At 43.8% G+C, this 12500-nt stretch overlaps 2 non-coding genes and 1 pseudogene across 2 annotated transcripts; all 3 read right to left on the bottom strand.

The window, feature by feature from the left end:
• The window catches only part of LOC135265529 (large subunit ribosomal RNA), an 8123-nt pseudogene extending 4418 nt beyond the window's left edge, over positions 1-3705 (bottom strand).
• Positions 3706-4181: 476 nt separating this feature from the next.
• Positions 4182-4338, bottom strand: LOC135265530 (5.8S ribosomal RNA). The gene has a single exon (XR_010333271.1). It is a non-coding gene; the product is annotated as a 5.8S ribosomal RNA (ribosomal RNA).
• Positions 4339-6396: 2058 nt separating this feature from the next.
• On the bottom strand, positions 6397-8319 carry LOC135265527 (small subunit ribosomal RNA). The gene has a single exon (XR_010333270.1). It is a non-coding gene; the product is annotated as a small subunit ribosomal RNA (ribosomal RNA).
• Positions 8320-12500: the final 4181 nt, after the last annotated feature.

Genomic DNA, 12500 nt, shown 5'->3' with positions numbered 1-12500 from the left:
GGTCTCCCTGAAACCCGAGGCGCTGCCAGTCGACCCCTCCGACAAGGTCGGCGACAGCGCCCCTGATCGCCCCATCGAAAGCAGGGGGCTCGGGAGGGTTTTCCCGTTGAGGATCAGGCTGACGAGGCGCATCACCATCACGCAGTTCGGTGAGGTTCATTTGCGGCGCCTGCAGAAATCTCTGGACCAGTGCTTTGTAAGTCGCATCTCTGCGCTTACCTTTCACTGCTTCCAGAGTCCTACCCGGCATGCGCGGAACCAGAAACTGGTTCATAAACCTTACACCCCCTTGCTGGATGGCACCGGCCTCAAGCCTGGCCATCATGGCTGTCTCCTCGTCTGACCAGCGGGCATGAATGCGTTCGATGTCTATTGCGTTATTAGCCTCGTCTGGATGCGCCCTCCGTATATGCAACCCGCGGCCATTGGCGGTGGTAAACAACCGTGCACAATACGGGCATGGATTTTGGGCGGGCTCCCCATCGGCATTCCGACCAGCAGCAAATGCAGGAGCCCCGGCCTGGGGGCCGGGGGGAACTAGAGGATTATTCTTAGAAACCGAGCCTGCAATGTAAAAGCGGGCATAAGTGAGGGGAAGCTGCAAACCTCCCCTCACGCCCAGCCTTGTCCGTTAGCCGAACACCCCGCCGACTTGACCCAGCTGCGCAATCTCCGATGCGACGGAACAAACGACTCTTCATCCCCGTCTGCGGTTTCCCCCATCTCGTTTTACGGAGGTGGAGGACCTACAGACAGGACCCTCGCGGAAGGGGGTTCTAAGTCCCTCCGGTCGGGCGGGCGGGCCAACACGCCATGTTTCAGGACTTACATCAGAACCACACCACGATTCCAAGTCTCCGTCCGCCGCTCTTCAAGAGCGAGCTAGGTTCCATCAGCGATAGATGTCCGTTACCGGCGGGAACCACTAGGAGGTGGACATCGGCGTATCTACGACCCTACTACCTCGGACCAACGCCCGAGTGTTCGAGTCATAGTTACTCCCGCCGTTTACCCGCGCTTGCTTGAATTTCTTCACGTTGACATTCAGAGCACTGGGCAGAAATCACATTGCGTCAACACCCGCAGGGGCCATCGCAATGCTTTGTTTTAATTAGACAGTCGGATTCCCCCGGTCCGTGCCAGTTCTGAGCTGACCGTTGAATGGCGGCCGAAGAGGACTTCCGGACGCCCTGACGGGCGCACCCGGAGCCTCGCAGCAAGACGGTTCCGCGGGAGGCCAAAAGGCACGGGACCGAACTCGGATTCGACATTGACCGCCGAAACGGAACAACGCTTCACCTCGCACAGGCCCGGCACGTCAGCCGCGACCCGCTTCCTCGCCAAGCCCGACACGCCCCGATCCTCAGAGCCAATCCTTATCCCGAAGTTACGGATCCAATTTGCCGACTTCCCTTACCTACATTATTCTATCGACTAGAGGCTCTTCACCTTGGAGACCTGCTGCGGATATGGGTACGAACCGGCGCGACGCCTCGACGTGGCCCTCTCCCGGATTTTCAAGGTCCGAGGGGAAGATCCGGACACCGCCGCAACTGCGGTGCTCTTCGCGTTCCAAACCATATCTCCCTGCTAGAGGATTCCATGGAACTCGAACGCTCATGCAGAAAAGAAAACTCTTCCCGGATCTCCCGACGGCGTCTCCGGGTCCTTTTGGGTTGCCCCGACGAACTCTCTTGCGAGGGCCCGAATTATTAACGGTTCCGCTGCCGGGTTCCGGAATAGGAACCGGATTCCCTTTCGCCCAATGGGTGTGTGCTCGCTTCGTACGTTTACGTTCGAATTAAAAACGAACCAACGACATATCTACACCACATCAACATCGGCTTTCGCCTAGGGCTTAGGATCGACTGACTCGTGTGCAACGGCTGTTCACACGAAACCCTTCTCCACGTCAGTCCTCCAGGGCCTCGCTGGAGTATTTGCTACTACCACCAAGATCTGCACCGACGGCGGCTCCAGACGGCCTCACGGCCAGTCCTTCTGCGCTCACCGCCGCGACCCTCCTACTCGTCAGGGCTTCATGGCCGGTTAATTAAATAACCGACCGCACATGCCGCTGACGGCCGAGTATAAGCACGACGCTTCAGCGCCATCCATTTTCAGGGCTAGTAACTTCGGCAGGTGAGTTGTTACACACTCCTTGGCGGATTCCGACTTCCATGGCCACCGTCCTGATGTCTTAAGTTACCAACGCCTTTCATGGTATCCCATAAGCGTCGATTTAGGCGCTTTAACTCGGCGTTTGGTTCATCCCACAGCGCCAGTTCTGCTTACCAAAAATGGCCCACTTGGCACTCTGATTCGAGTCTCGCGGCTTCATATAAAGTTCGAGCAAGCCGGAGATCTCACCCATTTAAAGTTTGAGAATAGGTTGAGGCCGTTTCGACCCCAATGCCTCTAATCATTCGCTTTACCGGATGAAACTCGTAAGCGACGAGCGCCAGCTATCCTGAGGGAAACTTCGGAGGGAACCAGCTACTAGATGGTTCGATTAGTCTTTCGCCCCTATACCCAGTTCCGACGATCGATTTGCACGTCAGAATCGCTACGGACCTCCATCAGGGTTTCCCCTGACTTCGTCCTGACCAGGCATAGTTCACCATCTTTCGGGTCCCAGCGTGTACGCTCTTGGTGCGCCTCTTCTCGCAATGAGAATGAGACGCCCCGGGAGTGCGGGGCGACAGCCGTAACGGCCGCCCATCTTCCCTTAGTCCGTGCAAGACGAACTTTCACTTTCATTGCGCCTTTAGGTTTAGTCATGTCCCAATGACTCGCGCACATGCTAGACTCCTTGGTCCGTGTTTCAAGACGGGTCCTGAAAGTACCCAAAGCTATAGCGTCGCAGATCGGCGTTTCAACCGAGTCTGTCCGAGAACTCATTGGCGAACAGCCATTCGTAGACAGAACCGACACCAGGTGCGATTACCGTCATAAACGAACGCGCTTGCCAATGGTCGGACGCTAACTGTGTAGCGGCCCGGCGCCATATGCATACCTTCGAGCGAGTCGACCGGGAAACACCGCGGGTTCGTCCGAAACGGCGAACCGTTCGAACGGGCTCCACCGCGGGCCTTAGATCGACACCCAAAGGATCGCGACGTCCTACTGGGGGAGAAGTGCACGCGTTCGACTTCGGTTCGCATAAACAAAAGGCGCGAACGACGCGTACGCCGTTCGTCGCACGATCATTTAGCGCCGCTATCGAGTCACGCTGAATCTCCCCTTTCGACCTTTCGGGTTTCTCAGGTTTACCCCTGAACGGTTTCACGTACTATTGAACTCTCTCTTCAAAGTTCTTTTCAACTTTCCCTCACGGTACTTGTTCGCTATCGGTCTCGTGGTCATATTTAGCCTTAGATGGAGTTTACCACCCACTTAGGGCTGCACTCTCAAGCAACCCGACTCTGAGGAGAGATCCTCCCGTTATCGGCAACGGTCACTACGGGCCTGGCACCCTCTATGGGCTGTGGCCCCGTTCAAGATGGACTTGGACGCGTCGCACAATCTCGGGATGACGGATCCTCCCTAACACCACTTTTCCCGGCGTCCGGTTTCGGCCGCGGGATTCAGTGCTGGGCTTTTTCCTGTTCGCTCGCCGCTACTAAGGAAATCCTAGTTAGTTTCTTTTCCTCCGCTTAATAATATGCTTAAATTCAGCGGGTAGTCTCACCTGCTCTGAGGTCGCAAATATAAATTTGCCTTTATTTTGTCAGACGATAATTACACGTATTCCGTTTATATGGCTGCCTCCAAACAATTTCAAACATCGATCTGACGTCGTTGCGAGAATGTTGTTGTTGTTAATTATAGTGCATAAAATATGCATATAAACAACTTTAACGTCTCGGACACGACGATCGCTTCGTTCGAAATTTAAGCGTTGTGGCTGCTTTTTAATATCGGACGTGCTACGTCTAAACCAACTTGTACCAACAAACTAATAAGAATGTCAGCCGCTATTGCGTTTTAGGATGCCGCGTTATTTTTTATATTGTTTTTATTGTTGTCTACGTTGCATAATATTTTATTATGACAACCGACAATCAATTAACAATTATAGTAACGCGTCATATTTGCACCCAACACGCTCCGACGTAATTGTCTACACAACATTGTGCGCTGTGTTTAAGACAAAAACCGAGCAGTCTTTGAAATTGACACGACCCTCAGCCAGGAGTGGTCCGGGAACAGTATATCCGAGGACCGCAATGTGCGTTCGAAATGTCGATGTTCATGTGTCCTGCAGTTCACAAGTTGACGCGCAATTAGCTGCGTTCTTCATCGACCCACGAGCCAAGTGATCCACCGTTCAGGGTAATCTTTTCAAACAAATTTAAAATATTATTACATAACGCACCGTTCCACATCGAAATCGTTTCATCATCACACAACAACAAAAATAACTACTTAAGGTTATTACAATTGTGATGTATATGTGAGAAACGGACCAATCGAAAGAAACGTTCGGCGTTATATTTTATAATATTTTATTTAATTAAAGTGGCATTTGTTTCTACTTATCGAAAAGAGTATGCAGTTATAGTTTAAGTTTACATAAAGAATAACCCGATGATATTAACGTTTTATAAATACGTATATATATCTATTAGGTTTTTTTTCTCTATCAACTTTGTCTATAAAACTCTGCTCCTTTTGCGATAAGCATTATGTATATTTATTAAATAGAAAATATGTCGAAAAACCAGACGTTTTCTTCAAACAAACGCCACAGCTACAAACTTAATCACAACAATATTTACCAAACAATACAATTGTAGGGTGTTTTGTGTGATACGTCGTTTGGTGGGCATTCTAAGAACGTCCGTCGACATAAAAACGAATCAAAAGAAAAGCACAGGCAGTGCAAAACGTTCCTTCGTCAGTCGGGCGTATATCATTTAAAACCCACAGAATCTAAAAAAGTTAATAAACTTTTTTATTTAGATTCCTACGGTTCGTCGCGTCGTTAAAGTAAATTATTACTTCGACGCATGCGGAACCCAGGTACCCGAAAACCGTAAGCCTAAGCGTTTTTTTCCAAACATCACTCACTATCGATAAAGTAAATTGATTTTATGTATTTATAAATGTGCGTTTGTATGTATAGTAGTATAGTAGTAGTATATTTTGTTATTGGTTGTTTCGAGCTTTTTATTGTTATAAAACGTTTTTGTAGTCTTGTACATAAAGTACAGACGAATAGACAGCCCCTTTTATTTATTAATAAACTCCAACCATTTACAAATTAAATTACAACTACAACATCTCTTTTACACATTAATTATACACCATCTTTATTTTCTTTTTTCCGAAGCGAATACGATGAAGAAAATACGCAAAGACTGGCTTACAAAACCGTAAGCCTAAGCGTTTATTTTTCAAACATCACTCACCATCGGTTAAGTAAAATGATGGTATGTATAAATGTGTATTTGTATGTACAGTAGCGTATTAATTTTGTTGTTGGTTGTTTCGAGTTTATTTATTATTATGGTTTGTATGTATAAAGTTTTAGTCTTGTACATAAAGTACAGACGAATAGACAGCCCCTTTTATTTATTAATAAACTCCAACCATTTACAAATTAAATTACAACTACAACATCTCTTTTACACATTAATTATACACCATCTTTATTTTCTTTTTTCCGAAGCGAATACGATGAAGAAAATACGCAAAGACTGGCTTACAAAACCGTAAGCCTAAGCGTTTATTTTTCAAACATCACTCACCATCGGTTAAGTAAAATGATGGTATGTATAAATGTGTATTTGTATGTACAGTAGCGTATTAATTTTGTTGTTGGTTGTTTCGAGTTTATTTATTATTATGGTTTGTATGTATAAAGTTTTAGTCGTGTACATAAAGTACGATCGTATTGGCAGACACCATTATTATTCATTCATTCATTCTTGTTTGTTATTATAAATAACTCCAACCATATACAAATACTACAACAACAACAACAACATCTCTTGCACATTAATTATACACCACCACTGTGTATTAGTACTTTTTTTCGAAGCGAATACGATGATGGAAATACGCTAAGACCGGCACTGCGAAAGCAATAATAAAACGTTAGCACATAACCATCTTTCGACAATATTGATTCGTGTTAATGTTCGAAAAAATTCTTTGAAAACGTCGTTTACGGCACGTTTACAATCGATTTATAAAATAAATCGAAAAACGTAACAACAGATCCGCTTAATGCAAGACGACCCGTTGTTGCTTTTCCGTTCGACGCATAATAAAGAATTTTGTATGAGAATTGATCATCATACGAATAGTGTATGTATGTGTGTTTTTTGTTGATCAGCACAGACAAAATGTGTGTGTATGTGTGACAACTAAACAACAACATTTACACGTTAATGATCCTTCCGCAGGTTCACCTACGGAAACCTTGTTACGACTTTTACTTCCTCTAAATGATCAAGTTTGGTCATCTTCCCAGCAACATCGGCAACGTCGAAACGCCACCGCGCACCGGTCCGAAGACCTCACTAAATCGTTCAATCGGTAGTAGCGATGGGCGGTGTGCACAAAGGGCAGGAACGTAATCAACGCGAGCTTATGACTCGCGCTTACTGGGAATTCCTCGTTCATGGGGAACAATTGCAAGCCCCAATCCCTAGCACGAAGGAGGTTCAGCGGGTTACCCGGACCGCTCGGTCAGGGAGGACACGCTGATTCCTTCAGTGTAGCGCGCGTGCGGCCCAGAACATCTAAGGGCATCACAGACCTGTTATTGCTCAATCTCGTGCGGCTAGAAGCCGCCTGTCCCTCTAAGAAGAATTGTTTGTACGCCGACAGTAAAAACCGCACATAGAGACCGGGCGAACCCGGCTCCAGCCGGCATTTGGGATGTCGAAATACGCCTATTTAGCAGGCTAGAGTCTCGTTCGTTATCGGAATTAACCAGACAAATCGCTCCACCAACTAAGAACGGCCATGCACCACCACCCACCGAATCAAGAAAGAGCTCTCAATCTGTCAATCCTTCCGGTGTCCGGGCCTGGTGAGGTTTCCCGTGTTGAGTCAAATTAAGCCGCAGGCTCCACTCCTGGTGGTGCCCTTCCGTCAATTCCTTTAAGTTTCAGCTTTGCAACCATACTTCCCCCGGAACCCAAAAGCTTTGGTTTCCCGGAAGCTGCCCGCCGAGTCATCGGAGGAACGTCGGCGGATCGCTAGCTGGCATCGTTTATGGTTAGAACTAGGGCGGTATCTGATCGCCTTCGAACCTCTAACTTTCGTTCTTGATCAATGAAAGCGTTTTTGGCAAATGCTTTCGCTTCTGTCCGTCTTGCGACGATCCAAGAATTTCACCTCTAACGTCGCAATACGAATGCCCCCATCCGTTCCTATTAATCATTACCTCGGGGTTCCGAAAACCAACAAAATAGAACCGAGGTCCTATTCCATTATTCCATGCACACAGTATTCAGGCGAAGTTTTAGCCTGCTTTAAGCACTCTAATTTGTTCAAAGTAAACGTGCCGGCCCACCTCGACACTCAATGAAGAGCACCGCGGCGGGATTGAGTTGGGCCGCCCTCTCGAGCTAAGCCCACCGGCAGGACGTCCCGCGAAACGCCAGTTAACACCGCGAACGATGAACCGGCGGCGCGGGACACAAATTCGACTACGAGCTTTTTAACCGCAACAACTTTAATATACGCTATTGGAGCTGGAATTACCGCGGCTGCTGGCACCAGACTTGCCCTCCAATTGATCCTCGTTAAAGGGTTTAGAGTGTACTCATTCCGATTACGGGGCCTCGGATGAGTCCCGTATCGTTATTTTTCGTCACTACCTCCCCGTGCCGGGAGTGGGTAATTTGCGCGCCTGCTGCCTTCCTTGGATGTGGTAGCCGTTTCTCAGGCTCCCTCTCCGGAATCGAACCCTGATTCCCCGTTACCCGTTACAACCATGGTAGGCGCAGAACCTACCATCGACAGTTGATAAGGCAGACATTTGAAAGATGCGTCGCCGGTGCGAGACCGTGCGATCAGCGTAAAGTTATTCAGATTCACCAAGTTGTACGATGACGGCGAAACCGCCACCGATTGGTTTTGATCTAATAAAAGCGCTCCTTCCGTCTCCGGTCGGAGCTCTGTTTGCATGTATTAGCTCTAGAATTACCACAGTTATCCAAGTAAATGTGGGTACGATCTAAGGAACCATAACTGATTTAATGAGCCTTTCGCGGTTTCACCTTAATTTGGCTTGTACTGAGACATGCATGGCTTAATCTTTGAGACAAGCATATGACTACTGGCAGGATCAACCAGGGAACTGTGTTTTTGTGTTTTTTGAGACAGACGAGAGAATAAAATACTCATCATCATCGTTTATAAAGATGAAGAATATGCGCGTTTGTGCGAAACAATCTAACATATAAGAAAGTAACGCCACGCTGTTTCTTCTTTTCTTCGTACGATATAGAGATAAATGTATCGTCATCATCGTCGTCGTAGTCGTTAAACACCACAACACATATATCGGTCAATAAAGGCATAATAATAATATTTATAATATTATTTTTTACCTTTGCCGATTTAAAAGTTCAAACATTCTCTTCACTCTTCGCAAGATTGAATGCGACGTGAATTTATGAAATTCTTTCGAATCCATAAACGTTACGAATATTATATAAATATTCTCGCTCGGATATTAGAGAGTTGACGCATTTATTATTTTTGTTTGTTTAAATCACAAACATTTGTTAGTTCAACAAAGTTTGATTGCATAAGGACCGCCAACGTAAGAGAATACGTTTTGCCGCATCCGCAATCTCGCTGTGGGGAACTGGGCGAGCCACAAAATCACAAAATAAAGCAATCTCGCAAGCAAAGCCCTATTCGAATTCGATAGCGGAAATGTGCGATAAACGTCGATAAATTGGAAGCAAATGCAGAACGTATACATAATCGGTCGTTTTGTCGTCGTCATTTATGATAAACTTCGACTAAACCGTTACACCGTTCATATCGCCTCACTCAACGCATCGACACACACCACTACCATATGTATACCAGCGCGACACCGATCGAGGCAGCCGCTCGGTATTGGATGTGCGCACCGCTCCACTGACATAGCTCCACAGGCGACGTCTACCGAAGCGCACAGCTCTATAACTATAAGGCATACACACAAAAGGGAGAAAATATTTTAAATATTGATAATATTAAAAAGTCATATTTTATATTTAAACCATTATAAAATTTAATTATAAAAACGTTTGTTTTAAAAAAAATAATTAATTAATAAAAACAAAATTATTTTAAGCGCCGTACTTCGTAAACGTCGTACTTCGTTCGTCGTATGTGCAAAGTCAAATGAATGCTGTAGTTAGTCGCAGTTGGAACGTCTGAATGTCGTACAATGTAACAATAATTTTGAGTGCCCTAATGTGTAGACGTCGTACTTCGCGAACGTCGCACTTCGTAAACGACGTACTTCGTGAACGTCGCACTTCGTAAACGACGTACTTCGTAAACGTCGCACTTCGTAAACGACGTACTTCGTGAACGTCGTACTTCGTAAAGGTTATGCAATATTAATACACATTTGCTGTATTGCAAGTTGCATTTTAATAAATATTATGCATTTTTATGTTTTAATTTAATATCTAGGCCAAAATACTATGTTTATTTAATTGTTAAATGTGTACGTTTATTTATAGATACGTAATTTACATAAAAATTTGTTTTTTTTTTTATTATATGCAAACTACAAATAAAACATTTAATATTTTTAAACGTCGTACTTCGTGTAAGTTATGCAATATTGATACAAATTTAGTGTATTGCGGGTCGCAATAATATTAATTTATATTTGAACGTAGTACTTCGTGAAGGTTATGCAACATCAGTACACATTAAGTGTATTGCAGGTTGCATTATTATTAATTTATGTTTTCTCACTTTTTACCTTCATATAAAAAAAAATTTAATATTTTTGGACGTCGTACTTCGTAACAGTTATGCAATATTGATGCACATCTGTTGTGCTGCGGGTTGCATTTTATAAATTTAATGTATTCTTATGATTTACTTTAATGTCTAGGCAAAAAAACACTTTTGATTAGTTGCTGAATGTTTACATTTATTTACAGATACGTAATTTGCAAAAAAATTTGCTGTTTTTTTATTATATACAACACAAATAAAATTCTTTAATATTCTTGAACGTCGTACTTCGTGTAGGTTATGCAATATTGATACAAATTTAGTGTATTGCGGGTCACAATAATATTAATTTATATTTAAACGTAGTACTTCGTGAAGGTTATGCAAGATCAGTACATATTAAGTGTATTGCAGGTTGCATTATTATTAATTTATGTTTTCTCACTTTTAACCTCAATATAAAAAAAAATTAATATTTTTGGACGTCGTACTTCGTAAAGGTTATGCAATATTAATGCACATCTAGTGTGCTGCGGGTTGCATTTTATAAATTTAATGTATTTTTATGTTTTACTTTAATATCTAGGCAAAAAAAACAATTTTGATTAGTTGCTAAATGTTTACATTTATTTACAGATACGTAATTTGCAAAAAAATTTGCTGTTTTTTCATTATATACAACACAAATAAAATTATTATATTATTTATTGTTTACGTTTTACTTCATCACTTTGTGAACGTCGTACTTCGTTTGTACTATGAACGCTGCATTTCGTCGCAGTCGGCAGCACGTGCGAATAAACGTCGTACAAGAAAATCACGATTTTGAGTGCCGTACTTTGCAAACGTCGTACTTCGTCTATACTATGTACAAAGTCAAGTGAACGCTAAACCTCGTCGCAGTCGACAGCGCGTGCAAATAAACGTCGTACAAGAAAATCACGATTTTGAGTGCCGTACTTCGCTAACGTCGTACTTCGTCTGTACTATGTACAAAGTCAAATGAACGCTAAACTTCGTCGCAGTCGACAGCAAGTGCAAATAAACGTCGTACAAGAAAATCATGATTTTGAGTGCCGTACTTCGCAAACGTCGTACTTCGTCTGTACTATGTACAAAGTCAATTGAACGCTGTACTTCGTCGCAGTCGGAAGCAACTGCAAATATACGTCTTACAAGAAAATCATGATTTTGAGTGCCGTACTTCGCAAACGTCGTACTTCGTCTGTACTATGTACAAAGTCAATTGAACGCTGTACTTCGTCGCAGTCGGAAGCAACTGCAAATAAACGTCTTACAAGAAAATCATGATTTTGAGTGCCGTACTTCGCAAACGTCGTACTTCGTCTGTACTATGTACAAAGTCAATTGAACGCTGTACTTCGTCGCAGTCGGAAGCAACTGCAAATAAACGTCTTACAAGAAAATCATGATTTTGAGTGCCGTACTTCGCAAACGTCGTACTTCGTCTGTACTATGCACAAAGTCAATTGAACGCTGTACTCCGTCGCAGTCGGCAGCACGTGCAAATAAACGTCGTACAAGAAAATCACCATTTTGAGTGCCGTACTTCGCAAACGTCGTACTTCGTCTGTACTATGTACAAAGTCAAATGAACGCTTAACTTCGTCGCAGTCGACAGCACGTGCAAATAAACGTCGTACAAGAAAATCACGATTTTGAGTGCCGTACTTCGCAAACGTCGTACTTCGTCTGTACTATGTACAAAGTCAATTGAACGCTGTACTCCGTCGCAGTCGGCAGGACGTGCAAATAAACGTCGTACATGAAAATCACGATTTTGAGTGCCGTACTTCGCAAACGTCGTACTTCGTCTGTACTATGTACAAAGTCAATTGAACGCTGTACTCCGTCGCAGTCGGCAGGATGTGCAAATAAACGTCGTACATGAAAATCACGATTTTGAGTGCCGTACTTCGCAAACGTCGTACTTCGTCTGTACTATGTACAAAGTCAAATGAACGCTGCATTTCGTCGCAGTCAGAAACAAAGCAAACGTCGTGCAATGAAACAATAATTTTGAGTGCTGCATTTGTGAGCGCCGTACTTCGTTTGTTACTTTATGGTCACATGAACGTCGTATTTCATCACACAGAGCACCATACTTAATGCACTTAAATGAACGTTGTACTTCGTACAAGTTAGGCAATATTAATACACATTTGGTGTATTGCGGGTTGCATTATTAATTTACAAAAATAGCTATGATTTTATATACAACTTAAAATAATTCATAATATTTAAACGTCGTACTTCGTAACAGTAATACAATATTTAAACAAATGTAGTACTTCTTGAATATAGGCAATTTTCATACACGTTTACTGTGAAACCAGTTGCGTTACAATTAAAGTATACGTAGTACTTCGTGGTTTTAGGCAACTTTAGCGCGCGTTTTGTGTAATGTTGGTTGCATACCTTTAAACAAAATGATTGTGTCAAGACTATTTTACCACATGAGCAATCGTGACTTTATTATATGCAGTAGTTATTAAGCAGTGAATGGTGCAAGGCGAGCGCTATGTGCTAGGCGAGAGCTATGT

Source organism: Tribolium castaneum, chromosome 2, assembly GCF_031307605.1.
Source record: "Tribolium castaneum strain GA2 chromosome 2, icTriCast1.1, whole genome shotgun sequence".
Taxonomy (NCBI): Eukaryota; Metazoa; Arthropoda; class Insecta; order Coleoptera; family Tenebrionidae; genus Tribolium; species Tribolium castaneum.
Note: the sequence above shows the minus strand (reverse complement) of the source record. Positions and strands in the feature narration are given on the sequence as shown.